Here is a 25439-nt window from a genome sequence, read left to right as displayed (position 1 = left end):
CCTGGAGAAGGGAACAGCTACCCACTTCAGTATCCTTGCCTGGACAATTCCATGGACAGAGGAGACTGGCAGGCTACAGTTCATGGAGTTGTAAAGAGTTGGACGTGACTGAGCAACTAACACACACATAGGACTTTTACACCACAATTACCTCAATGGACAGATAGATCATTCATACAGAAAATCAATGAGGAAACATTGGGCTTAAATGAAGCATTAAATCATGTAGCCTTAATAGATATATGTAGAACGTTCCATCTAAAAGCAGCAAAATAAATATTATTTTCAAATAACATGGAACATTCTCCAGGATAGATCACATGCTAGGCCACAAAAGATGTCTCAATAAATTTAAGAAAATTGAAATCAGATCAAGCATTTTTTTCCAATCACAATTATATACTAGAAATCAATTACAAGAAAAATGGCACAAAATGCAAAAACATGGAGTCTAAACAATATGCTACTAAATGGTCAAAGAATCAATAAAAGCAACAACACTATATGCAAGACAACAAAAGAAACACAGATGTAAGAACAGACTTTTGGACTCTGGGAGAAGGTGAGAGTGGAATGATTTGAAAGAATAGCATTGAAACATTTATATTACCATATGTGAAATAGATCGCCAGTCCAAGTTCAATGCATGAAACAGGGCACTCAAAGTTGGTGCACTGGGACAGCCCTGAGGGATGGGATGGGGAGGGAGGTGGGAGAGGGCTTCGGGACGGGGGGAAACATACACACACATGGCTGATTCATGTCAATGTGTGGCAAAAACCACCACAATATTGTAAGGTAATTAGCCTCCAACTAAAACAAATAAATTAAAAAAATAATATACCTGAAGACAAATGAAAATCTAAAGACAACATTCCAAAATATTAGCCGCAAAAACAGTTATAAGAGGAAAGTTTATAGTTACACAAACCTACTTCAGAAAACAAACACATCTCAAACAATACAAAGTTACATCTAAAGGAACTAGAAAAAAGAGCAAACAAACTCAAAAGTTATTAAAAGAAAAGAAATAATAAAGATAAAAGTGGAAATAATAACAGAGACTAAGAAATAATAGAAAATTCAATGATACCAAGAATCCTCAAGAAAGAGAGCAGGTTCAAATAAAAAATAAAAAGTTACAATCAACACCACAGAAATACAACATATCATAAGAGATTACTATGAACAATGCTGCTGCTGCTGCTAAGTCGCGTCAGTCTTGTCTGACTCTGTGCAACCCCAGAGATGGCAGACCACCAGGCTCCACTGTCCCTGGGATTCTCCAGGCAAGAACACTGGAATGGGTTGCCATTTCCTTCTCCAGGGCATGAAAGGAAAAGTGAAAGTGAAGTCACTCAGTCGTGTCCGACGCTTTGTGACTGGACTGTAGCCTACCAGGCTCCTCCGTCCATGGGATTTGCCAGGCAAGAGTACTGGAGTGGGGTGCCATTGCCTTCTCCGACTATGAACAATATACACCAATAAAATGAAAAACCTGGAAAAAATGAATTAATTCCTAAAAATATACAGTCTGCCAAGACAGAATCAGAAAAAAACAGACAGTATAGACACCAAATTAGCAGTAATAAAAAAGAATCATTAATTTTAAAACTCCTAACAAAAATGTCAAGGACTAGATGGCTTCCTAATTTCTAGGATTTAGCCTAGGGATGCAAGGGTGGTTCAATATTCACAAATTAATCAACATGATATTCCTATCAAATTGAGGAATAAAAGTAAAAAACCTCAATAGATTCAGAGAATGCTTCTGACAAAATTCAACATCCACTTAATAAAAACCCCAACAAATTAGGTATAGAATAAACACAACAAAATAAAGGCCATTTATGACAAGCCTACAGCTAACATCAATTCAGTGGTGAAAAATTAAATACTTATCTGAGATCAGGTGCAAGACAAGGATACCCATTCTTACCACTTTTATTTAGAATAGTATTTGAAGTCCTAGCCACAGAAATCAGACAAAAAGTAAAACTAAACTGGAAAGAAGTAAATCTGTCACTGCTTACAGATAACAGGATGCTATATATAAGAACGCCTAAAGACATCACCAAACAACTACTGGAAATCTTCAGTGGATTTAGTAGAGTTGCAGGACACAAAATTGATAAAAATCTGTTGCATTTCTATATCCTAATAGTGAAGTCTCTCAGTCATGTCTGACTCTTTGCAGCTCCATGGACTGTAGCCCACCAGGCTCCTCCATCCATGGGATTTTTCAGGCAAGGATATTGGAGTAGGTTGCTATTTCCTTCTCCCAACCCAGGGATTGAACCCGGGTCTCCCACATTGCAGGCAGAGCTTTACTGTCTGAGCCACCAGGGAAGCAGCATATACTGATAACAAAGCGTCAAAAGAGAAATTAAGGAAACAATCTGATTTATAATTGCATCAAAAAGGATAAAATATCCTGGCATAATTCTAACCAAGGAGGTAAAAATCTTGCACTCAAAAAACTATAAGACACTGATGAGAGAAATCGAAGATGACACAAATAAATGGAAATATACTTCATGCTTATAGATTGGAAGAATTAGTATTTTTAAAATGATCATTGTATGCAAGCCAATCTTAGATTCAATTCAATCCTTACGAAAATACCAATGGTATTTGTTTTTTTACAGAGCTAGAACAATAATTCTAAAATTTGGAAACTTGACTCCAACTAACCAAAACAAGCTTGGATGTACATATACAACTGTACATCAGAAAAAACACTCAATTAAAAAATGAGCTGGGGACCTGAACAGACATTTTTCCAAAGAAGATATACAGATGGACAACAGATACATGAAAAGATGCTAACATTAATAAACATCAGGGAAAAGCAAATAAAAATCAACATAAAATACTACCTTACACCTATCAGAATTACATTAAATAATAAAAAAGACAACAAATAAGTATTGTTTAGGATGTGGTGAAAACTGCACTCATATGCATTGTTGGTGGGATTGCAAACTGGTGTAGCCACTATGGAAAACAGTATAGAGATACCTCAAGATGTAATCCAGCAATGTCACTGCTGGGTATTTACACAAATAAAACAGAAATCCTAATTGAAAAAATATATATTCACCCCCAAGTTTATTACAGCATTATTTACATAGCCAAGATGTGGAAACAGTTTAAGTGTCATTGATAGATGAATGAATACAAATATATGAGATAAATATATATATATATGCAATTGAATATTACTCATCCACAAAAAGAATACAACTGGACATTTATGAAAACATGGATGGACTTATAGAGTAATTATGATAAGTGAAGTAAGTCAAACATAAAGACAAATACCATATGATCTCATTTAACTGTGGAATCAATTATCAATACAAGCAAAAGACCAAAGCAGACTCATAAATACAGAGAAAAAAATTGGTGTTTTCTAGAGGGGTTGGGGTACATAGGTAAAATAGGTGAAAGGAATTAAGAAGTATGAATTTTAAGCTATAAAATAGATAAGCCTTGGGAATGTAGTATACAGCATATGGAATATGGTCAATAATATTGTAATGACTACATATGAAGACAAGTGGTTACTAGATTTATTGTGGTGACTATTTCATAATGTATGTAATAAGTGTCAAATGACTGTTAGCACACCTGATACTAACATAATATTGCACATCAATTGCATTTCAATAAAAATAAATATTAATACTTTAAAAGCTACAGTGACACCAATTTATAAGGAATTGAATACTCTAGGATTCTATTATCCTGTGGTTCCTGGAACAAATCCCCTGCAGATACAGAGGGACAATTGCTCTGAAGCTAGCATGATTGCTGAATGTATATTCAGAAAATATCTTCCCAGGAATGGAATGGCTACTCAAGGTCTAAGCTTCCCAGTTCAATTTTTCAGATGACTCATACTGTGAGTGCTGAACTCACCTAAGTCAGCAACCTGGATGCAAGGCTGATGGTGGAATAGAAGGATCTGATCTCACCTACTTTCATGAACACACCAAACTCACAACTATATGCTGAATAACCACTGACAAAAAAAGGCAAACCTACAAAAAAGATATTCCACTTCCAAAGACAAAGAAGAAGCTACAACAAGATGGTAGAAGTGGCACATATGCAATACAACGAAATGCCATAGCCACCAGGTGGGAGACCCACAAATTGGAAAATAATTATACCACAGAGATTCCCCCGTAGGTGTAAGAGTTCTGAGCTCCAAGTAAGGATCCCTTGTTTGGGGCCTGAAATCAGGTGCAGGAGCCCCTCAGAGCATTTGACTTTAAGAGCTAGTGGGGCTTGATTGCGGGGACACCATAGGATTTTGGGAAATAGAAACTACACTCTTGGAGGGCACACACAAGGTCTTGTGTGCACCAGGACTCAAGAAGAAAAAGAGTGACTTCATAGAAGCCTCAGCCAGACCTACCTGCTGGACTTGGAGAGTCTCCCGAGGAGGCAGAGGGAAACTCTACAGGGACTCACTACAGGGACAAGAATACTGGTGGTAGAGGTATTGGGGAGTACTCATTGACATGAGCTGTTCCAGAGGCGACCATTTAGATGCCAACATCTGGCCCCACCCAAGAACCCTTAGGCTCCAGTGCTAGGATGCCTCAGGCCAAAAAATCCACAGGGCTGGAACACGACACAACCCACCCCCCATCAGCATATAGGCCACTTAAAGTCTTTCTGAGCCCACAGCTACTACTAAATATACCACTCGACATGGCCTTGTCCACCAGAGGGGCAGGACCCAGCTTCACCCACCGGTGGGCAGCCGCCAGTACTTCCCACAAGGAAGCCTGAACAAGTCTCTTGGATCAGCCTCACCCACAAGGGGGCAGATACCAGAACCAAGAGAAACTATGATCCTGTAGCCTGTGGATTACTTAGACAAAATAAGGTAGGTGAGGAATATGTTCCAGATGAAGGAACAAGACAAACCCCAGAGGAAAACTATGTGAAGTGGAAATAGGTAATGTATTTGAAAAAGAATTCAGAGTAATGATAGTAAGATGATCCAAGATCTTAGAAAAAGAATGGAAGGACAGACTAAAAAGATACAAGAAATGTTTAACAAAGAACTAGAAGATATAAAGGAAAAACAGAGATAAACAATACAACTACTGAAATTAAAAATACACTAGAAGAAATAAGTAGCAGAGTAAATGAGGCAGAAGAATGGACAAATGTGCTGGAAGACAAACTGGTGGAAATCACTGCTGCATAACAAAATAAAGAAAAAAGAATATAAATGAATGAGGACAGTTTTAGAGACCTCAGGACAACATTAAATTCACCAACATTTACATTATAGATGTCCCAGAAGAAGAGAGAGAGAAGGGGCTTGAGAAAATATTTGAAGAGAAAATAGCTCAAAATTTCCCTGACATGGAAAAGGAAACAGTCACAAAAGTCCAGGAATTGCAGAGCCCCAGGCAGGATAAACCCAAGAAGGAACATGCCGAGACACATACTGATAAAACTGGGGGAAAAAAGAAAAGAAAAAATATTAAGACCAACAAGCAAAAAATAATATACAAGGAAATCCCCATAAGGTTATCAGCTGATTTTTTAGTAGAAACTCTGCAGGACAGAATGGAGTGGCATGATATAGTTAAAGTGATGAAAGGGAAAAACTAAGAATACTATACAACTAAGAATACTATACCCACCAAGGCCCTCATTCAGAATCAACAAAGAAATCAAAAGCTTTACAGACAAGCAAAAACCCAGAGAATTCAGCACCACCAAACTAACTTTACAAGAAATGCTAAAAGAACTTCTCTAGGTGGAAAAGAAAAGGCCACAACTAGAAACAAACAACAACAACAAAAATTAAAAATGGGATCAGTCACTGGTAAAGGCAAAGATAAAATAGAAGTGGGAAATCATCTGCACACAAATACAGCATCAGATCTAGCAATTGTGAGGAGTATAAGAAGGCAAGATATTGGAAATGCATTGGAAATTAAGAGACCAGCAACTTAAAACAATCTTATTTTCTATAGTCTGCTATATCAAAACTGTATGGTAATCACAAACCAAAAAACTACAATAGATACATACAAACAAAAGAAAAAGCAACACCAACACAACACTAAAATTGTACATCACACCACAAGAGAAGAGAACAAAAGAGAAAGAAAAAAGACCTATAGAAAATATTCAGAAAAATGATTCCTCCAGTTCCATTCTTCTTTATCAAGACTGCTTTGGCTATTCGAGGTTTTTTGTATTTCCATACAAATTGTGAAATTATTTATCCTAGTTCTGTGATGTATACCATTGGTAGCTTGATAGGGATTGCATTGAATCTATAGATTGCTTTCAGTAGTATAGTCATTTTGACAATATTGATTCTTCCAATCCATGAACACGGTATATTTCTCCATCTATTTGTGTCCTCTTTGATTTCTTTCATCAGTGTTTTATAGTTTTCAATGTGTAGGTCTTTTGTTTCTTTAGGTAGATATACTGCTAAGTATTTTATTCTTTTTGTTGCAATGGTGAATAATATTGTTTCCTTAATTTCTCTTTCTGTTTTCTCATTGTTAGTGTATAGGAATGCAAGGGATTTCTGTGTGTTAATTTTATATCCTGTAACTTTACTATATTCATTGATTAGTTCTAGTAATTTTCTGGTAGAGTCTTTAGGGTTTTCTATGTAGAGGATCATGTCATCTGCAAACAGTGAGAGTTTCACTTCTTCTTTTCCAGAAAAATGAACAAAATGGCATTAAGCACAAACATTGGTAATTTGCTTAAATGTAAATAGATTAAATGCTCCAATCAAAAGACACAGAGTGACTGAATGGATACAAGAACAAGATTTGTATGGGTGCTGTCCACAGGAGACCCACTTCAGATCTAGGGACATAGACAGGTCTCAAGTAAGAGAATGGAAAAAGATATTTCATGCAAATGGAATCAAAACAAAGCTGGAGTATCAATACTCATATCAGACAAAATAGACTTTAAAATAAAGGCTATTACTAGATGCAAAGAAGGACACTACCTAATGATCAAGGGATTACCCAATAAGAAGATATAACAGTTGTAAATGTATATATACACTCAACATAGGGGCACTTCAATATGTAAGACAAATACTAACAGCCATAAAAAGAGGAATTGACAGTAACATAATAATAGTAGAGAACTTTAACATTCCCCTTACATCAATGGACAACATATCATCCAGAAAGAAAATCAATAAGGAAACACAGGCATTAAATTACACATTACACCAGATAGACTTAATTGATATATATACAGAGCATTCTATCCAAAAGCAGCAGAACATCCATTCTTTTCAAGTGCACATGGAACTTTTCCCAGGATAGATCTGTCTTAAGCCAAAAATTGAGCCTCAGTAAATTTTTAAAAATTAAAGTTATATCAAGCATCTTTTGTGACCACAATACTATGAGATTAAAAATCGATGGGGAACACATGTACACCCGTGGCAGATTCATATCAATGTATGGCAAAACCACTACAATACTGTAAAGAAATTAGCCTCCAATTAAAATAAATATATTTATATTAAAAAAAAGAGAAATTAACTATAAGAAAAAAAACACAAACTATAAAAGCCAGAAACACATAGAAGTTAAACAGCATGCCACTAAATAACTAATGGATCACTGAAGAAACCAAAAAGGAAATAAAAAAAATATATAGAGGCAAATGTAAAAGAAAACATGATGATCCAAAACCTATGGGGCATAGAAAAAGCAGTTCTAATATAGCAATTTATAGCAATACAATCTTACCTCAGGAAACAAGAAAAATCCCAAGTAAACAATGTAACCTTACACCTAAAGCAATTAGACAGACAAATAAAACTCAAAGTTATTAGAAGGAAAGAAATCACAAAGACCAGAGCAGAAATAATTGAAATAGAGACAAAGAGAACAATAACAAAGATCAATGAAACTAAAAGCTGGTTCTTTGGGAAGGTAAACAAAATTGATAATCTTTAGCCAGATTCATCAAGAAAAAAGGGAGAGGACTCAAATCAATAAAATTAGAAATGAAAAAGGAGAAGTTACAACTGGCATCACAGAAATACAAAGGATCGTGAAAGACCACACAAGAAACTATATGCCAATAAACTGAAAAACTTAGGAGAAATAAATTCTTAGAAAGATACAACCTTCCAAGACTGAATCAAGAAGAAATGGAAAGTATAAACAGACCAACCACAAGTACTGAAATTGAAACTGTGATGGAAAAGACTCCTCTCACAACAAACAAACATCTAGGAGCAGATGACTTCACAGGTGAATTCAATCAAACTTTTGGAGAAGAGTTAACATCAATCCTTCTGAAACTCTCAAAAAAATTCAGAGAAAGGACCCCATCACCTTGATATCAAAACCACACAAAGACATCACAAAAGAGAAAACTACAGGCCAATAGCACTGAGAAACATAGATGCAAAAATCCTCAACAAAATTCTAGCAAAACAAATTCAACAATACATTAAAATACATTAAAAGGACCATACACCATGATCAAGTGGGATTCAAGAATTTTTCAACATCTGTAAGTGACTGTGATGCATCACATTAATGAACTGAAGAATAAAAACCATATGATCATGTTAATAGAAGCAGAAAATTATTTTAATAAAATTCAATACCCATTTATGATACTTTCCAGAAAATGGTCACAGAGGGAACCTACTGCAACATAATAAGGGCCATATGTGACAAAACCATAGATGACATTACACTCAATGGTGAAAATCTGAAAGCCTTTTCTGAAATCTGAAAGCTAAGATCAGGAACAAGACAAGGGTGTTCACTCTCACCACCTTATTCAACATAGTTTTGGAAGCCCTAGCCAAGGCAGTAAGAGAAGAAAAAGAAATGAAAGGTAGCCAAATTGGAGAAGAAAAAGTAAAACTGTCACTCTTTGCAGATGACATAATACTATACATAGAAAATCTTAACAATGCTACCAGTAAATTCTAGAGTTCATTAATGAAATGATAAAGCTGCTTTCCATTTGTCTTCTTTGGCAAAAAATATATTCATGTCTTTTGCCCATTTTTAATTGATGAGGAAGATTATAAATTATAAAACTACCCAGAGATTTAATCGTTCTTTCCTGAAAATTCTTACCAGATACAGTATCTTTAAACCCTGGTGTCAGGGTGACAGGGTAACAGGCAGGAAGGCTAGGGGTCTCCAAACAGAGGAAATAGGCTGCAAGTGTCAGGCATCTCTCTCTCTTAAGCGGCAGGAAGAAACAAACTACAAGTGTCAGATTTTTTTCCCTTCTCCATACAAAATTAAAAGTTTTCTCTTAAAATTCTGTGCTGCCATGATGACACCTGGTTCCACCTGAACTGAACTTTTCTCAAATCTTGAGCTAACCAATGCATTTTTCTTATGGAAATGTTTTTCTTAAGCTAAGTTAATGAACTATGTTTTCACCCTAGACTCTGTCTTTCTTCAAGTCAGTTAGTTCAGCTTAAGACTCAGTTGGCAAAAACCACTACAATATTGTAAAGTAATTAGCCTCCAACCAATAAAAATAAATGGAAAAAAAAAAAAAGACTCAGAACCGATAAGGGCTCAACAAACCAGTATGTTTTACTCATACAATTGTTCTCCTAATCTATGTTAATGAAACCATATATTTGCTTGGAAACCTGCCTTTCTTCAAGATTCATGTCAGTCGTTTTATGGCCTGGGATGACTCACCTTGTGCCAGTGTGACCTCAAAATGCATGTGGATGAGGGTGCCACTGTGAGTTTTGGGACATTTCCTTTCTCTAATTAGCAGCCTGCTGATAGATATGTAACATACAGCTAAAGGATAGCAGGGGGGCACTCTTTCTGCCCCCTTCTGATGTCTATGTCAGAAGTTTTATATATCTCTTTTATACTTTAATAAAACATTATCACACAAAAACTCTGAGCAATCAAGCCTCATCATTTGAATTCCTCTCCTCTGGAGGCCAAGAATCCTGGCATCTTTCAGGGTTCAGCAACAACCTTTCATCTTGGGGGCTTGTCCGGGATCTGAACCTGGGACCTCTCATGCCTGAGGCAAGAACCATAACCTGTAGACCAAAACAACCTTTCAAGGGTAAACTGGAACATTTACTACATTTCTGGGGATCTACCAGATGCTTTAGGAGATTGAGATTTCATTTTTTTCATTATTATTATTGAGAACTACATCTCTCATGTATGTATTGTTCATGTGGACTATTCTATAATTTCTACACAAGGAATATTATTCTTACTCTAAAATATCCAAAATTCTCATGTTGTTGACTACAGGTTTATCAATCAAGGACATAAACAAGCAAGTCCTTAGGTGTATTACCAAGGATGCAATATCAAGAACAATAATAATTAATTGTACTATGTACTTCCTTTCTAAAGTGAAAGTGAAGTCACTCAGTCATGTCTGACTCTTTGCGACCCCATGGACTGTGGCCTACTAGGCTCCTCCATCCATGGGATTCTCCAGGCAAGAGTACTGGAGTAGGCTGCCACTTCCTTCTCCAGGGGGTCTTCCCAACCCAGGGATGGAACCGAGGTCTCCCGCACTGCAGACAGACGCTTTACCGTGTGAGCCACCAGGGACGCCCACTTCCTGTCTGAGGAAAGAAGTAAAGCAATGCAAGTATCAGAAACGTTAGAAGATACATCGGTTTGCATAGATTGTACTCAAGACCACATATCATAGGCAAAGCATAGACATGAATCTCAAACATGAGGCCACAGTTGCCCAGGTCTCTTAATTATGAGTAGTCCATGAATGCTTAAAACACATCACAGCACTATAACCACACTAAAAAATACAATGAAAATGAATTGCTTAAATATTTTTAGGTTATAATAAATATTCACCATAGAATAATAAAACTTCTGAAGTTTCAATTAAAGTAAATTCAGAAGATAGATGAAAGTTTCTCAAAAAGATCTTGGAAATTATACCAGTCATTTACATGAAGAAAATCCATTATAATCTTCATGTTTCCCAATTGAATGAAACTTTCATAGAACTCTGTTTTCACTAGTCCAATGCTTTATTTGAAATTTGAGTCACCACATGCTACACTGGTGTTGTCACTCACATAATATCATAGACTTGTATACCATCTATCAATCAGACATGCAGAAAGAAAAAAAGAGAATAAAAAGTACCAAAAAACTAGTATCAAAAGGCTTGAAAAATAAAAACTGAAGAGCACTAAAATATTTGGAAAATTCCTGCCAATTAGGATCAGCTATTAAGAAGGCATTCAACAAATAACTAATTTATTTAGGGAATATGCATATTCACAAATATCCATAACAGTTCCAGAAAGCACCTAGTGGGAATAAAGTTTGAATTTCAGTGTACAAGTGGCTAGATTGATTGCAGGAAGATATGACGGTAAAAGCACAGTCAAAAATGACCAAAAAGTCATCTTACTAAGTAATCTGCAATGAAGGACAAAAAACGGACAGTATTCAATGATGAGAAATAAAAATTGTAAAGGTAAATAGTTTATTTGGCATGTCTTTATATCAAAAACAAATATAGAATGCAATCAGAAGCACCATTAATTATGCAGTAGTTGATTCACACAACATGGAATGATTAAAGAAGGGAGAAATTCTTACCGGTTCTTCAATGTTTGTTAAAACTATAGATGACAAGCAGGACACTGCTGCTGTTGCCGTTCAGTCTCTTAGTCCTGTCCGACTCTTAGAGTCCCCATGGACAGTAGCACGGCAGGCTTCTCTGTCCTCCACTATCCCCCAGAGTTTGCTCAGATTCATGTCCTTTGAGTCGGTGATGCTCTTTCCATCTTATCCTCTGCTGCCCCCTTCTCCTTTCGCCTTCAGTCTTTCCCATCATTGAGGTCTTTTCCAATGAGCTGGCTCTTCACATCAGGTGGCCAAAGTATTGGATCTTCAGGTTCAGAAACAGCCCTTCCAATTAATATTTAAGATTGATTTCCTTTATGTTTGGCTTCATCTCCTTGAAGTCCAAGGGACTCTGAAGAGGGAAGCCTAGCACAACAATTTGAAAGCATCGATTCTTCTGCAGTTAGCCCTCTTTATAGTCCAACTCTCATGTAAATACATGACTACTGGAAAAACCATAGCTATGACCTTTGTTGGCAAAGTGATGTCCCTGCTTTTTAATAAGCTGTCTAGGTTTGTCATAGCTTTCCTTCCTTACTTTCATGTCTTTAGTCACTATCACAGTGATTTTGGAGCCCAAGAAAATAAACTTTGTCATTACTTCCACTTTATTTCCTTTTATTTGCCATACAGTTATGGGACTGGATGCCATAATCTTAGTTTTTATTAAAGTTGGGTTTCAAGTCTGCTTTTTCACTTTCCTCTTTCACCCTCATTAAGAGGCTCTTTAGTTTCTCTTTATTTTCTGCCATTAAAGTGCTATCATCTGCATATCTGAGGTTGTTGATAATTATCCTGGCAATCTTGATTCATTCAGGTCAGCATTTCACATGATGTACTCTACAAATAAGTTAAATAAGCAGGGTGATGATATACATCCTTGCTACACTCCTTTCCAAATTTGAACCTGTTCATTGTTCCATGTCTTGTTCTAATTATTGCTTCTTGACCCACATATAGGTTTCTCATGAGAGAGGTAAGGTGGTCTGGTACTCCCATCTTTAAGAATTTTCCAGTTTGTTGTGATCAGCACAAAGGCTTTAGTAAAGTCAATGAAGCAGAAATAAATGTTTTTCTGAAACTACCTTGCTTTCACCATGATCCAGTGAATGCTGGCAATTTGATCTCTGGTTCCTTTACCTCTTTGAAATCCAGCTTGTGCAAGACACTAGGCTTCTATTTTTCTTTGTAAAAACACACAATGTGGCTATGTGACCATATGAATTTATGCTCAAGAAATCAGATGTATGGAGAAAGGCCCATGGGCTTAGCACCAGTCAAACTTGCAATGCCCTGCATGGGAACATTCAGGCTGTGCAAAAGAGCCATCATTGTCTGCTGCAGTGTCCTCTCCAATGACCTGACAAAACTCCCCAAACAGCAATGCAATTACTCCCTACTCAGTCCATGTCATGGGTCCAACCTTTTACTTTGGGCAAATAGGGCCTCATGTTGCAGATGATACCAGGTTTCCAAATGGCTCTCAAAGGCCTTATTAGGAAGGTACTCTCAGAGGGATTTCTCCTCTAGGGGGAGCCATCTTTAAAAGCTGTGGCCCCCAGAGAGGAAGAATGCCCTAGGAGACACAAGAGGCCTGAGTTGGCCAGTGAAGCAAAACCCATTAAAGGGTCTATCAGAAACAACTGGCCTCACAGTTGTTTGCCATGCCTGAACATGACCTGGTCAAGTCTTATGGTACCCCAGGGACTGTGACTCATCTTTCAACAGCAAGCAGAATTTACCTGCCAAGATCTGGTGGATGGGTTCCTGCCAGCCTCTTAACATTGCCAGACTTGGGGATATTCCCTCTTCTTGGGAGACTGCAAAGCACACACCACAGGTGACTGACCCCCATTGGATCAGCGTGCTCTGCATGGACGTATGCAGAATCCTATGTGTGGATGTTCTCCAGGGACCAGGGAAGCAAACATTGCCTCCGTGACCCATATGACTAGAATTTAAGCTTAACAAAAGGTTCTTCAATGTCGAAGATCTTAACCCGTCAAGGTGGTGCCACCATCCTGACATAAGTCAAGAAGTCCTACCTTGTGAGGACTGAGATTACAAAAAAGACTCGGCCCTCTGGACTGCCTTGAGGAAGGCCTCCTATGCAGTCCAACACTTCTGGAGCCTGTGTCTAGGACCAAAGAGACCCACTCACCTGAAATCATACAGGCCATCGCAAGATCCTCACCAGAACGTCTGACAGAAAGACACAATTTGAGAGAAGGAGCTAAACAAAGGCCTGCCAACATCCTCTGGGTTGGCCCTGGAGGCTCAATTCAGTTCAGTTGCTCAGTCTTATCTGACTCTTTGCAACCCCATGAGCCACAGCACAGCAGGCCTCCCTGTCCATAACCTACTCCCGGAGTTTATTCAAACTCATGTCCATTGAGTTGATGATGCCATCCAACCATCTCATCCTCTGTCGTCCCCTTCTCCTCCTGCCTTCAATCTTTCCCAGCAGCAGGGTCTTTTCAAATGAGTCAGTTCATTGCATCAGGTGGCCAAAGTATTGGAGTTTCAGCCTCAACATCAGTCCTTCCAATGAACATCCAGGACTGATCTCCTTTAGGAGGGACTGGTTGGATCTCCTTGCAGTCCAAGGGACTCTCAAGAGTGTTCTCCACACCAAAGTTCAAAAGCATCAATTCTTCAGCCCTCAGCTTTCTTTATAGTCCAACCCTCACATCCATACATGACTACTGGAAAAAACATAGCCTTGACTAGACGGACTGTGGTTGACAAAGTAATGTCTTGGCTTTTTAATATGCTGTCTAGGTTAGTTATAACTTTCCCTCCAAGGAGCAAGTGTCTTTTAATTTCATGGCTGCAATCACCATCTGCAGTGATTTTGGAGGCCCCCAAAATAAAGTCAGCCACTGTTTCCACTGTTTCCCCATCTATTTCCCATGAAGTGATGGGACCAGATGCCATGGTCTTAGTTTTTTGAATGTTGAGCTTTAAGCCAACTTTTTCACTCTCCTCTTTCACTTTCATCAAGAGGCTCTTTAGTTTTTCTTCCCTTTCTGTCCTAAGGGTGGTGTCATCTGCATATCTGAGGTTATCAATATTTATCCTGGCAGTCTTGATTCTAGCTTGTGCTTTATCCAGCCAAGTGTTTCTCATGATGTATTCTGCATATAAGTTAAACAAGCAGGGTGACAATATACAGTCTTGATGTACTCCTTATCCTATTTGGAACCAGTCTGTTGTTCCACGTCCAGTTCTAACTGTTGCTTCCTGACCTGCATACAGATTTCTCAAGAGGCAGGGAAGGTATTCCCATCAATTTCAGAATATTCCACAGTTTGCTGTGATCCACACAGTCAAAGGCTTTGGCATAGTCAATAAAGCAGAAATAGATGTTTTCCTGGAACTCTTGATTTTTCGATGATCCAGCAGATGTTGGCAATTTGATCTCTGGTTCCTCTGCCTTTTCTAAATCCAGCTTGAACATCTAGAAGTTCACGGCTCATGTATTTCTGAAGCCTGGTTTGGAGAATTTTGAGCATTACTTTACTAGCGTGTGAGATGAGTGCAATTGTGTGGTAGTTAGAGCATTCTTTGGCATTGCCTTTCTTTGGGATTGGAATGAAAACTGACCTTTTCCAGTCCTGTGGCCACTGCTGAGTTTTCCAAATTTGCTGGCATATTGAGTGCAGCACTTTCACAACATCATCTTTTAGGATTTGAAATAGCTCAACTGGAATTCCATCACCTCCACTAGTTTTGTTCATAGTGATTCTTCCTAAGGCCCATTTGACTTCACATTCCAGGATGTCTGGCTCTAGGTGAATGATCACACCATCTTGGTTATCTTTTTTGTATAGATCATGAAGATCTTTTTTGTATAGTTCTTCCGTGTATTCTTGCCACCTCTTCTTAATATCTTCTGCTTCTGTTAGGTCCATACCATTTCTGTCCTTTATTGAACCCATCTTTGCAAGAAATGTTCCCTTGGTATCTCTAATTTTCTTCAAGAGATCTCCAGTCTTTCCCATTCTATTGTTTTCTTCTATTTCTTTGCACTGATCACTGAGGAAGGCTTTCTTGTCTCTCCTTCCTATTCTTTGGAACTCTGCATTCAAATGGGTATATCTTTCCTTTTCTCCTTTGCTTTTCACTTCTCTTCTTATCACAGCTATTTGTAAGGCCTCCTCAGACAGCCATTCTGTTTTTTGCATTTTTTTTTCCCTTGAGGATGGTCTTGATCCCTGACTCCTGTACAGTGTCAGGAACCTCCATCCATAGTTCATCAGGCACTCTGTTTATCAGATCTAGTCCCTTAAATCTATTGCTCACTTCCACTGAATAATTTTAAGGAATTTGCTTTAGGTCATACCTGAATGTTCAAGTGGTTTTCCCTACTTTCTTCGATTTAGGTCTGAATTTGGCAATAAGGAGTTCATGATCTGAGCCACAGTCAGCTCCCAGTCTTGTTTTTGCTGACTGTATAGAACTTCTCCATCTTTGGCTGCAAAGAATATAATCAATCTGATTTCAGTATTGACCATCTGGTGATGTCCATGTGTAGAGTCTTCTCTTGTGTTATTGGAAGAGGGTGTTTGCTATGAACAGTGCATTCTCTTGACAAAACACTGGAGGTAGGGGACAGGAAAGAAAGACAAAGGCAGGACCAGGCCTTGGCCACAAGGAAGCCCTTAGGCACTGTAGAGACAGAGGGGCTTTCCTTGAGGGATAGGGTACCTCTGCAGTCAAATCCCAGGGCTCCAGAAGGGACAGAAAGATCCCTGACATCCTGCCCCTGGACTGCTGTTTCCACTGGGCCTCAGTGTAATTGTACTGAGCATGACTTTTGGGTCATCATCTCTCTTCAGGACCATATGCATTCTATTCATCAAGTCAAACAATGCACTTCCCACTCATTGCATCTATGCACAGGGACTTGAGTAGGCTTATCTCTGAGGGTTTCTGGAAATGAGTATGTCCCACAGGATGAGAGTCTGCCTACCCCAGATTCCAGACCAAGATACATCAATTGGTCTGGGGGCAGCAGGCCACACTCAGATCTTCCTTCCTCTCTGGCATTTTCTGGCCTTTGCAAGCAAGGAGTGGGTGAAAAGACATGGAGCTTGGTCGTTTGGCACCAACATATGGAAAAATGAAGCAACAAGCAAGAAATGATGCTCAAGGAAGCAGATATCTGGATTTGGGGCCTGTGGGCTCAGCACCAGTCAACCCGGCAATGCCCTACACAGGAGCATTCAGGCTGGGGACAGGAGACATTGTTATCTGGTGCAGCCTCACCTCCAATGGCTTGCAAAGGTCCTGCAACAACAACAATGCAACTACTCCCTATTTGGTTCACATCATGAAGACACTCCTCTACTTCAGGCAAATGGGGCCTCATGATGAACATGATACCGGGGCTCTGAAGGGCTCTCAGCAGCCTTACTAGGAAGGTAAGTTTGGAAGGGTTTCTCCTCTGGGGTTGCTATCATTGAAGGCTATGGCCACCAGAGAGGAAGAATGCTGCAGGAGATTCAAGGGGCCTAAGTGGACGAACAGGACAAAACATGTCAAAGGGCCCATCAGAACATCTGGTCTCATGAGAACTTGCCATCCTGAAAATGACCTGGCCAAGCACCATGGAATCTCAGGGGCCACCCTTCAGCTCTCTCAACAGCCAGCAGTGTCTACCTGCCTAGACAGGTTCATGCCTGCCTCTCATCATTGCCAGGCCTGAGGCAGGATCTTTCCCTACAAAAAATTACTGGGAAACTGAAAAGGACACACCACAGGTGACCATCCCCTCAGTAGATCAGTGTGCTCTGGACAAAGATGTGCAGAGACCTGTGTGTGGATGGATGTTCCCCGGAGGGCAAGGGAAGCAAACATGGCCTCCGTGTATGATATGACAAGAATTCAGGTTTAATGAAAGGCTTTTCAGTGCCCGAGTTCCTAGCCTGTTGTGATGGTGCCACAGCAGTAGTTCCCCTTTTGTGAGAACTGAGGTTCCTGCAAGGACGCCCCTCTCTCAACTACCTTGATGCTTGCCTCCCCCATAGTCCGTCTTCCTTTGGGGCCTGTGTTGAGGACAAAAGAGAGCCATTAATCTTGAATCATTCAGGCCGTGGCAAGATCCTCGCCAGAATGTCTGACTGAAAGACACAATTCAGAAAGAAGGTGCTAAGGAAAGGCCCAGTGTATGTCCTCCAGGTGAGTGGTAAAAGCAGGGATTAGGAACAAAAGCCAAAGGCAGGGCCAGTCCTTGGCCACATGGAAGTCCCAAGACACTGTCGAGAATACTTAAGTGCACTCTCTGTTGCATACGGGGCCTCCACAGCCAAATCCCAGGGTTCCAGAAGGGACAGAGAGACCTCCTGCTTCTGCACGGACATGTCCATTGGGTTTCAGCATAATCTTTTTGAGCATGATTTTTAGGTCATCATCTTTCCTCAGGACCAAGTGAATTCTAAACATTGACACAATTGAGGCACTTCCCTCATATCGCATTCAGGCACAGGCACCTGAGTAGGCTTACCTCTGAAGCTTTTTGGAAATGAGTATGTCCCAAAGGTTGTGAGTTTTTGGCTACCCCAGGTGCTGCACCAAGGCTGACATTTATTTCCCAGGGGCAGCAAGCCACACTCAGATCTTCCTTCCTCTGGGGACGTTGTCTGTCTATAGAGCCAAAAGATACCTGTGAGAACTCCTGTTATTTCTTGTAAGCTTTGATGGTCACATGTGCTACATCTTCATGCAGTGAATAATGCTACAAGACATACCTAGAACAAGACATACAGGAGCCCAAGAAAGTGACAAAATGCACTTACATACAGAGACACAAACCCCTGGCTGAAATGCATGACTGCCACCGATCTTCTTCCCTACCTCTCTAGTTCTCTACCTCCCCACCTCCTTACTTTTATTCATCATTCCCTCCCACCCTACCTATGGCCAAACATTAGAAAATGAGTGAATGAGCAGATAAGTGCATGACTGAGTACATGAATAATGTGACCAGAAGGGAAGAAATGGTAATTCCATAAAGGAATCCAGAGAAGGCAGACCCTCATGGATTCTCCACCTGACAGAACCTCTTGGCTGCCAAGATTCTACAGATGTGTCTTGTGGAATGGAGACATTCCTCTGAGCTCAATTCTTGTCTGTTCAAGCAAGGGGTGGCTGAGGAGACACTGGGCCTGGTCACTTGCTGCCAACACACAGAGAATGAGGCCACATCATCCCATAGAATTGATTCTGAAGGGAGCAGCTATCTGGTGACAGGGCACACAGACCCAGCACTAGTCACTCTGGCAACACCCAGCATGGGAATGTTCAGGCTGGAGCAGGAGCCACTGTTGCCTGGAGCAGCGGCCCCTCCTGTGTCCCAGCAAAGGCCCCAAACAACACCAAGGCAACTACTCCTCGCTTGACCCTCGTCACAGTGTCACAGCTCTCCTTCAGGCAAATGGGGCCTCATGCTGGGGCTGATACAGTGGCTCCAAAGGGCTCTCAACAGCCTTACGAAAAAGGTATACTTGGAAGGGGTTTCTCTTCTGGGGAGGTGCTATCATTGAAGGCTGTGGCCCCAGAGTGGAAGAGTACCCCAGGAGATGCAAGGTGCCCGAGTGGGTGAACAAAACAAACACATCAAAGGGCCCATCAGGAACAAATGGCCACACTGAGAACTCACTATGCCTGAAAGTGATCTGGCCAAGCCCCATGGGGCTGCCCTGCAGCTCTCTCAACAGCAACAGCGTCCACTTGCCAAGACCTAGTGGACCAGTTACTACCTGCTTATCACCTGTGCCAGGCCTGGGGCACAATCCTTCCCTACCAACCATTCTTGGGACACTGAGAAGCACACACCATAGGTGACCATCCCCTCAGGTGATCGATGTGCTCTGCATGGAAGTTTGCAGAGACATTTGTGTGGATGTTCCCCAGGGGACCAGGGAAGCATGCACTGTCTTGATATCCAGTCTGACTAGAATTCAGGTTTAATGAAAGGCCTTTTAATGTCCGAGATCCTAGCCTGTCTAGATGGCATTGTAGAATAAATTCACCCTTTGTGATGACTGAGGTTCCCACAAGGACTCCTCCCTTTGGACTGCCTTGAGGCTTGCCTCCCTCATAGTTCTTCATCCTCTGGTACTCATGTCCAGGAAAAAGGGGAACCATTCACTTTGAATCATCCAGGTTGTGGTGAGACCCTCACCAGAACGTCTTACTGAAAGACAAGATTCAAAGAGAAGGAGCTAAGGAAAGGCATTGCCTATGGCCTCCATGTAGGCAGTGGAAGTAGGGATCAGCAAAGAAAGCCAAAGGGAGGACTAGAATTAGCCTATGTAAAAGACCCTAGACAAGGTAGAGACACAGGGGCTCTCCTTGTGGGATCAGTTACCTCCACACCCACATTCTAATGCACCAAAAGGGACAGAAGGAATCAGGACCTTTTGCCCTTGGACTGCTACTTCCATTCAGCTCAGCACAATCCTTTTGAGCATAATTTTTATGTCATTTTCTCTCCTTAGGACCATATGACTTCTCATCATTAACCCAAACAAGGCAAGCTCCACGCATTGCATCTATGCCAAGAGTCTGAGTAGGCTTGCCTTCAATGCATTCTGGAAATGATGGAGCCCCAAAGCATGTGAGTTTCTGTCTACCCCAGGTGCTGCACCAAGGCTGACACCGAAGGCCCTGGAGGCAACAGGTATGAGTCAGATCTTCCTTCCTTTGGAGCACTGTCTGAGTAGAGAGGAGCACAGCAGCTTTGCCAACATCTAGTTTGGCCCTGTAGGCTTTTGTAGTCATGTGTGCTACACCTTCATGCAGTGAATGATGTTACAAGACATATCTAGAGTGATAAATCCAAGAATCCAAGAAAGCAACAAAATGCATCTATCTATACACAGCGACACAAACCCCTGGGTAAAATGTACTCCTACCACTGACCTTCCTTGCTACCTCTCTAGCTTTCTATGTACCCTATCTGTAGTTATCTACCTTCTTACTTTTCTTCATCCATCCTTACCTCCCAACCTACCTACTGCCAAACCTGAGGAAACAAGTGACTAGCAGATCAGTGCTTGAGTGAATACATAAGTAATGTGTCCAGAAAGGAAAAAAATGGCAACTCCACAAAGGTGCCCCAAGAGAAGGGAGAGCCTCATGGGCTCTATACCCAGAAGAAGGCCCAGCACAAGGGCCTGTCAGTCACTAAAATTCTATAGATGTGTCTTGGAAAACAGAGATGTACCTCTCAGCTCGATCTTGATCTGTGCAAGCAAGGGGTGGAATGGAAGACATGGGGCTAGGCCACTTGCAGCCAACACACAGAAAACAAGTCCACAAAGTCCCATGGAATGGATTCTTGAGGAAGCAGGTATCTGGTGACAGGGCACATAGGCTCAGAACCAGTCAACCTGGCAATGCCCTGCATGGGAAAGTTCAGGCTGGGAACAGGAGGCCTCGTCCCCTGGTGCATGTCCTCTCCCATGGCTTGCTGAAGGCCCCAGACAAAAACAACGCAACTGTTCCTGGATTGACTACGTCTTGAGGCCATTGTTCTACTTCAGGCAAATATAGCCTCATAATGGAGATGCTACCAGGGCTCTGGAGGGCTTGCAACAGCCTTACTAGAAAGTTAAGCTCCAAAAAGGTTTCTTCTCTGGGGGTGTGATCACTGAAGGCCATGACCCCCAGAGAGGGAGAATGCTTCAAGATATGCCTGGGGCCCAAATGGAAAAATGAAAGACCCATCAAAGGACCCATCAGGAGCAAGTGGTCTCACCAAGACCCTGCCATGCCTGAAAGTTAATTAGCCACAGCCCATGGAATCTCAGGGGCTGCTCTTTAGCTCTCTTAACTGTCAGCACCATCTAACTTCCAAGACCCACTGGACAGGTTCCTGCCTATCACCATTGCCAGGTCTAGGGCATAATCTTTCTCTACCTGCTTGTTTTTCAGAGACTGCAAAGCACACAAGCAGGTGACCATCCCCTTAGTTGTTCAGCAAGCTCTGTACAAAAGTGTGCAGAGACCTGTGTGTGGATATTCCTCAGGGAGCCAGGAAGCAAACACTGCCTCCATGATCAATCTGATTAGAATGTGGAACCAACAGAAAGCATTTCAGTCTCCAAGATCATAGATGGTCTTGAAGGCACTGCAGCAGAAGTTCCCCTTTGAGAGGACTGTGGACCACAAACAACTCCCCACTCTTGACTGCCTTGAGGTGGGCCTACTCCATAGCCCATTGTCCTCTGGGGCCCATGTTAAGGACCAAAGAGAGTCACTCACCTCGAATTGTTCAGGTCGCAGTGAGGTCTTCTCCAGAATGTCTGACTAAAAGACATAATTTGAAGAGAAGTAGCTAAGGAAAGGTCCTGGCTATATCCTCTGGGTGGGTGGTGGAAGCAGGGATCAGGAAAGAAAGCCAAGGGCAGGACAGGCTTTGGTCACATGGAAGCTCCCGGGCACTATAGAGGCTCAGGGATAGGGTCCCTCCACACCCAAATCCCAGGGCTCCAGAAAGGACAGAAGAAACCACAATCTCTGGGCCCTGTAATGTCACTTCCATTGAGCCTCACCATAATCCTGTTGAGCATGATTTTAGATCACCATCTCTCTTTAGGACCATATGAGTTCTCATCATCAACCCCAACAAGGCATGCCCCACGCATTGCATGCATGCACAGGCACCTGAGTAGGCTTACTTCTGATGTTTTCTGGAAAGGAGGATGCCCTAGAGGATGTGAGTTTCTGTCCACACCAAAGGCTGGATCAAGGCTGATATCAATTGCCCTAGGGGCAGCAGGCCACGCTCAGATCTTCCTTCCTCTGGGGGTGTTGTCTGTCTAGAAGGAGAACAACAGCTATGAGAATACCTACTCCATCCTTGCAGGCTTTGGTGGTCATGCATGCTGCACCTGCATGCAGTGAATGACACTGCAAGACACAACTATAGAGACACATCCAGGAACATTAGAAAGCAACTAAATACACTTATATGCAGAGACAAAAATCCCTGGCTGAAATGTATAACTACAACCAACCTTCCTCCCTACTAGGTCCCTACCTCTCTAGTTCCTTACCTCTTTACTTTTTTCAAACACTCCTTCCTTCCCACCATACTTACTGCCAAACATGAGGGAATGAATGGACAAGTGGTCAAGGCATGAGTGAATATAAGAATAACATGTACAAGCAGCCAGAAATGGCATATTCAGTGAGGAGTTCCAAAAGAAGGCAGAGCCTCATGGACTTTCCACCCAACAGAGGCCTGGCACAAGGACCTCTCAACCTCCAAGAGTCTATGGATCTGTTTTGGGAATAGAGACTTCCTCCATGCTTGAACCTGGTCTTTGCAAGCAAGGGATCACAGAGGGGACATGGGCCTGGCCACATACTGCAAACATGCAGAAAACAAGGCCATGAAATCCCTCAGAAGAGGTGCTCGAGGATGCAGATATTTGGAGACGGGACCTGAGGGCTTAGCACCAGTTAACATGTCAGTGCCCTGCATGGGAACCTTCAGGATGGGGACAGGAGCCATTGCTGGCTGGTTCAGCATCCCCTCCCATGGCTTGCACAAGGCCCTCAAACAGCCGCAATGCATCTAGTCCTTGCTCGGTCCATATCATGGGACTGACCCTCTACTTTGGACAAATGGTGCCTCTCGATGGAGGTGATACTGTGACCCTGAAAGGTTCTCAACAACCTTACTATGAAAGTAAGCATGGTAGGGACTTCTCTAGAAGGTGCTATCATTGGCGGCCATGGCCCCCAGAGACGAAGAACGCCACATGAAACACATGTGTCAGGCCTGAGCGATGGAATGAATGAAACAAAACCTATCATAGGGCTCATCAGGAACAAGTGGCCACATTGAGAACTCACCATGCCTGAAAGTGACCTGGCCATGCCCCATGAAATCTCATGGGCTGACCTTCAGCTCTCTCAATAGCCAGCAGGGTCTATCTGCCAAGACCCAGCAGATTGGTTCCTGCCTGCCTCTCACCATCACTGGTCCTGGGGCACCATCTTTCTCTGCTGATGGTTCTTGGGAGACTGAAAAGAACAACCACAGCTGACCATTCTCTCAGTCAATCAGCATGCTCTGCATGGAGGTGTGCAGAGACCTTTGTGTGGATGACCCCAGTTGGCCAGGGATGCAAACATTGCCTCCATATCTAATCTAATTAGAATTCAGGTTTAATGACAGGCTTTTCAATACCGGAGTTCCTAGCCCCTGGAAATGCCACTGCAGCATAAGTTCCACCGTGGTGATGACTGAGGTTCCCAAAAGTATTTCCACCTCTGGACTGCCTAAAGGGGTGCCTCCCCCATGGTCCACCTCCTTCTGGGGCCCATGTGCAGGACTAAAGAGAGCCACTCACTTCAAGTTATTTAGCATGTGGCAAGAATCTCTATAGAACATTTGACTAAAAGAAACAATTTGAAAAGAAGGAACTATGGAAAGACCCCACCTCATAATCTCCTGGTGGGCTGTGAGAATTGGGATCATTAAAGGCATGACCAGGCTTTCGCCCTGTGGAAGCCCCTAGATATTGTAGAGGCTCAAGGACTCTCCTCGAGGGGTAGGGTGCCTCCACACCAAAATCCCAGGGTTTCAGAGAAAAAAGAAATGTCCCTGACCTCTAGTTTCTGGGCTGCAACCTCCAATGGGCCTCAGCATACTTCTATTGAACATGAGTTTTAGGTAATCATCTCTCTTCAAACCATATGAATTCTTCTCATCAACCCAAGTGAGGCATGCCCCATGAAGTGCATCCATGCACAGGAACCTAAGTAGTCTTACCTCCAGAGCTTTCTGGAAATAAGGAAGCTGTAAAGGACTTGAGTTTCTGTCTACCCAGCTGCAGCACCAAGGCTGATATCAATTGCACCAGGAGCAGCAGGCCACATTCAGATAATCCTTCCTTTCCAGATGCTGTCTGTCTAGAGAGCAGAAAGACTCCTGTGAGAGCTCCTGGTCTGTCCCTGTAGGCTTTGGTAGTCATGTGTGCTACACTTTGATGTAGCAAATGTTGCTACAAGACATACCTAGAGCAACAAGTCCAGGAACACAAGAAAGCAATGAAATGCACCTATATGCAGGGACACAAATCCCTGGCTGAAATGCTCATCTACCACAGACCTTCCTCCCTACCTCTCTAAGTTCTGATCTCCCATCCTCTTTGCTACATCCCTACCTCCTCACTTTTCTCCATCTTTCCCTCCCACCCTACATACTGACAAACATGAAGAAACAAGTGGACGAATGGATCAATGTTTGAGTGAGAATATGAATAACAATATATCCAGGGAGAGAGAAATGGTGACTTCAAGAAAGAGTCCCGAGAGAAGACAGAGCCTCATAGTCTCTCCACCTGATGGAAGACCCAGTACAAGGACCTCTCAGCTGCCAAGATTCTATGGACATGTCTTGGGGAATGGAGATGCTCCTCCAAGCTCAGTCCGGGTCTGTGCTAGCAAGGGGTGGCTGAGGGAACATGAAATTTGGCCACTTGCCGCAATCACACACAAAAAAAGAGGTCAAGAAGTTCCACGCAATGGATGCTCGAGGAAGCAGGTATCTGTGGCCGGGCCCATGGGCTCATCACGAGTCAACCTGGCAATGCCCTGCTAGTGAACATTCAGGTTGGAAACAAGAGCCATCATTGCCTAATGAGGCATCCCCTCCATGGCCTTCTGAAGGCCTCCAAACAACAAGAAGGCAACTACTCCTTGTTCGGCCCATGTCATGGGACCACCCCTCTACTTCAGGTGAACAGTGCC

At 41.9% G+C, this 25439-nt stretch overlaps 5 non-coding genes across 5 annotated transcripts; all 5 read right to left on the bottom strand.

Moving 5' to 3' along the window:
- Nucleotides 1–16453: 16453 nt before the first annotated feature.
- On the bottom strand, nt 16454–16534 carry LOC133068572 (small nucleolar RNA SNORD115). Its single transcript, XR_009695543.1, has one exon. It is a non-coding gene; the product is annotated as a small nucleolar RNA SNORD115 (small nucleolar RNA).
- A 1504-nt stretch (nt 16535–18038) lies between these two features.
- Nucleotides 18039–18119, bottom strand: LOC133068569 (small nucleolar RNA SNORD115). Its single transcript, XR_009695540.1, has one exon. It is a non-coding gene; the product is annotated as a small nucleolar RNA SNORD115 (small nucleolar RNA).
- A 1999-nt stretch (nt 18120–20118) lies between these two features.
- On the bottom strand, nt 20119–20197 carry LOC133068571 (small nucleolar RNA SNORD115). The gene has a single exon (XR_009695542.1). It is a non-coding gene; the product is annotated as a small nucleolar RNA SNORD115 (small nucleolar RNA).
- Nucleotides 20198–22219: 2022 nt separating this feature from the next.
- On the bottom strand, nt 22220–22299 carry LOC133068568 (small nucleolar RNA SNORD115). The gene has a single exon (XR_009695539.1). It is a non-coding gene; the product is annotated as a small nucleolar RNA SNORD115 (small nucleolar RNA).
- Nucleotides 22300–24324: 2025 nt separating this feature from the next.
- On the bottom strand, nt 24325–24404 carry LOC133068570 (small nucleolar RNA SNORD115). Its single transcript, XR_009695541.1, has one exon. It is a non-coding gene; the product is annotated as a small nucleolar RNA SNORD115 (small nucleolar RNA).
- Between the last annotated feature and the right edge of the window lie 1035 nt (nt 24405–25439).

This window comes from Dama dama, chromosome 13 (genome assembly GCF_033118175.1).
Source record: "Dama dama isolate Ldn47 chromosome 13, ASM3311817v1, whole genome shotgun sequence".
NCBI lineage: Eukaryota > Metazoa > Chordata > Mammalia > Artiodactyla > Cervidae > Dama > Dama dama.
Note: the sequence above shows the minus strand (reverse complement) of the source record. Positions and strands in the feature narration are given on the sequence as shown.